Here is a 3693-nt window from a genome sequence, read left to right on the forward strand (position 1 = left end):
TACTAACCCTACTAACACATAGGATCCAAATAACATAACATGAATGTACTTCCATCCGTTTTCCATACTCATCCGTGTGGGATGGCCACGGTATATAACATAAATGTACAAAATTGAACGTAATAAAATAAATAACGTACATTCTACTTTGTATATTCTTATTACGTTAGATGACTGTAAAATAGCGGATGTAGTTTTAAAATTTTTTCTCATCCAACAATGGATATGATGGGTACATACAAACTCGGATGTTAAAACAGTGAATGCGATTGGATCACTATTGTACATGCTCGTAATGTACAATAGCGGATGTAGTTTTAAATTTTTTTCTTATCCTACAATGGATATGATGGGTACATACAAACTTGGATGTTAAAACAGTGAATGCGATTGGATCACTATTGTACATGCTCGTAATGTCCGAAATTGGATTATGAATCCATGACCCGATTAATCCATTTTGTATATCCATGTTATACTGTTTGGATATGGAATATAGTATTCTTTTTACGCACAAATATGGACATGAAAATAGCTCTTCTTCTGTCCTGTTTAGGACAGAGAACGAATGTTAAGTGCACATACACATCTGTATGTAGTCTGATTCATTTGACTACTTCATAGTTGGATGACGCCAGTATATAAAAAATGGTACCAAAAAACATGCATTGGCTAAATTGTTATTTAAATTATCAAATTGCGTACGTTAACGTTCAAACCATCAATTAATTGATGCAACAGCGTTGCATGACGTGAGTGTGGTTTATTTCCATTTACATTTTATATCTCTCTTTTATAAAACCATATTTATAAAATCCTTTTTAAGCTACTAATATTAAAATTCCATATTTATGTTGAAAAATCGAGTTTTCAAAGCAAATTTGAAAACCATAAATCTGGCAACCATCAAGCCCCTTTGTGGCACCTTCGAGATTTTAAAAGTCTCCTTTCGTTTTTTTTCTTGATTAGGAAATTTAATAGTTTAGTTTTCGTATTGTTCTGTCTGTTTGTCATCTTATACTCTTACTGTTGCACCTCTTGTGTGGAATAAAAACTCCGTCTTTTGTTTTTCAAATTAGTGTTGGTTCAAAATTCTTAAAATAGTAAAAATTTTAAAGATAACCACAGTGTTTCACAAGATGAAATTAATCCAACACAAACATTCTTACATTAGATCGATTGAATTCCAATGAATACCTAGTCGCCCCAGTACCCCCACGACACACCGATAAAAGTTATCGTCGTCTGCTAGTCAACAAACAATCAACTAAAAGTCAATCTAGGTGTCTTTTTCTTTCGCAAATATCTCGCGAACGAAGAAATCACACAATTTTTTTATTTGTGTTAATGTTAAAGGAATAGTTCTTCTTTCAATTAGAAGCAATCGCATTCTCTAAATTTTTGGCAAGCTATCTTTTATTTGTTTTAGAAGTTTTCCCTTTTTTTTGTATTTTTTACCCTTTATCACCCCGTTAATTTCGTTTATACTTATAAAAATTAGTCATTATATGTATAAAACGTCATTCCCCGTCGAATGCGATAGGTCGCGTCGTGATCGGTTGATCACGAGAGCGTCAAAATTCGAAAAACCGTTTTCGTCTCCCCCGCCCAATTCCCCAGGGACCTCTCATGGTTAATGGTATTTGGAGCGCTGTCGGAACTTTTGTTTCTTCAAATCTCTCACCCTTAAAAGGCGGTAAGCCTTCGGCTTTTTAAAATAAGAATTTTAAAAATCTCTCAGGGATAAATGTCTTTCCTGTCTTAGGCAAAGGCAAGCGTCTTCTAAAGCATGGACAAGTCGCCATTGTCCTGTCCATTTTTCTGATAGATCTTATAAATTTGTCACAGAACTACAGAACATTCATCGGTTGATTCAGAATCAGGTATACAAAAACACAATTAATTAACTTAAACGACAGTATAAAATGTATTTTTATTATTGGTATGAATGCATGCTTATACAAAATTCTTAGTGGTACTGTCGTACTCACTTGATAAATTTCTTAAAGATATAATACCATTAATACCTGTGTCACTGGACATTTATCTGTTGAATTCATAATTAGTTTCTTCATTTACATTGCTTTAATTTCAAATGTGGTGAGATTTATTTACTCTTATTATGAATTCATGTATAGGTCAGATTGTCAGTGGTACTGGTTTCGATAACCTTCAAGTCAACATTGGATACCTTGGTCTTAGAACTCTCATCGATTGAATTCATACTAGGTTCATCATTTACATTGTTTTAATTTCAAATGTGGTGAGATTTACTGACTCTTATTATGTATCCAAGTATAGGTCACATTGTCAGTGGTACTGGTTTCGATAACCTTCAAGTCAACATTGGATACCTTGGTCATAGAACTCTCATCGATTGAATTCATACTAGGTACATCATTTACATTGTTTTAATTTCAAATGTGGTGAGATTTACTGACTCTTATTATGTATCCAAGTATAGGTCAGATTGCTAATGGTACTGACTCGATAACCTTCAAGTCAACATTGGATACCTTTGTCAATGAACTTTATTCACCGATTGAATTCATAATAGGTACCTCATTTTTATTGGTTTAATTTCAAATTTCAAACCCGGTGATATTTATTTACTGTTATTATGAATACCTGTGTAGGCCAGATTGCTAGTGGTACTGACTTGTTTAACTTCTCATCAACAAGACCTGATACGTTGTTTCAAAACATTCATTGATTGAATTCATAATCAGGTAGACAATGCTTTTTATTCACTTTTTCGCTTATTATATTAATTGTAATTTCTTTCGTTACAGAGGGAATCAGAATGAACGCAACGTACGTAGATCTCAAGGATGCGGTGTTTGAACATGAGACCAGGAAGTTTTTCGTCCGCGCTCCTGAAAAAGTTCGCACTAAACTTCGAGCGAAGAAGCGCCCAGCAGGCACGTCTGATCATCCACAACTTCCCAATGGTGTGGATTGAAAATCGTCGTTTCAGTTGTGAGTTAAGGACCATCATGCCTTACCCCACTTAGTCAAATTCAATTTCAACCAATCAAGAATCACTTCTCATGGATTATTCAAAATCCAAAATCAAGATATGTTGAAGAATCAAGAATGTCAAGTTGGCGCGCCGTGCCGTGCAGAAACCCCTAGTTGCCTAGTAACTTTATTACATTCACGTGTATTAACATGTATGTCTGTCCTTAATTAATAAAGTTGGTTACCAGAATTTTTAAGCGTTTTTATTCGTTCGTTATCGATACACATTAAATGTACTGGGTCCATTCAATTTACATCCGAATATCCTAAATATAAACTCATTATTTTTCAATCCGAATCTGTATATACCTGGTATGTAAAACGGTACATACCCTCTGGATACAAAGGGTATGTACCGTTTGATTCAATGTACATCCGATTCATATAGAATCCGATTTGAATCGGATGTACATTGACGTACGTTGTTGGCCAATTTATTCCTTTAATCATTGTTCTTCTTCGTACATACATACAACGTACGCATCCCACATCGAACGGAGGGGTAAATTGGATGGTTAGGTTATGTCCAGAGAACGTACGAAATCTATGTCGCACATCCATTAATGTACATACATGTTACATTCTATTTATGTAAGTGTGCTAGTAGGGAATCGTATTGGTGGCTGTGTTTTTTACAGCAAATAAAATCTCTTGTTAAAATATACTTCATAT

General features: G+C 34.3%; 1 long non-coding RNA gene across 3 annotated transcripts; it reads left to right on the forward strand.

Annotated features, from left to right (window-relative positions):
* Positions 1-1771: 1771 nt before the first annotated feature.
* LOC124321180 lies at positions 1772-3206 on the forward strand. Of its 3 annotated transcripts, XR_006914175.1 has the most exons (6): positions 1772-1883; positions 2139-2229; positions 2302-2392; positions 2465-2557; positions 2637-2729; positions 2793-3206. It is a non-coding gene; the product is annotated as an uncharacterized LOC124321180 (long non-coding RNA). The 3 variants fall into 3 exon arrangements; XR_006914176.1 differs by having other exon boundaries at positions 2460-2729; XR_006914174.1 differs by having other exon boundaries at positions 2465-2729.
* Positions 3207-3693: the final 487 nt, after the last annotated feature.

This window comes from Daphnia pulicaria, chromosome 1, assembly GCF_021234035.1.
Source record: "Daphnia pulicaria isolate SC F1-1A chromosome 1, SC_F0-13Bv2, whole genome shotgun sequence".
In the NCBI taxonomy this organism is placed as follows: domain Eukaryota; kingdom Metazoa; phylum Arthropoda; class Branchiopoda; order Diplostraca; family Daphniidae; genus Daphnia; species Daphnia pulicaria.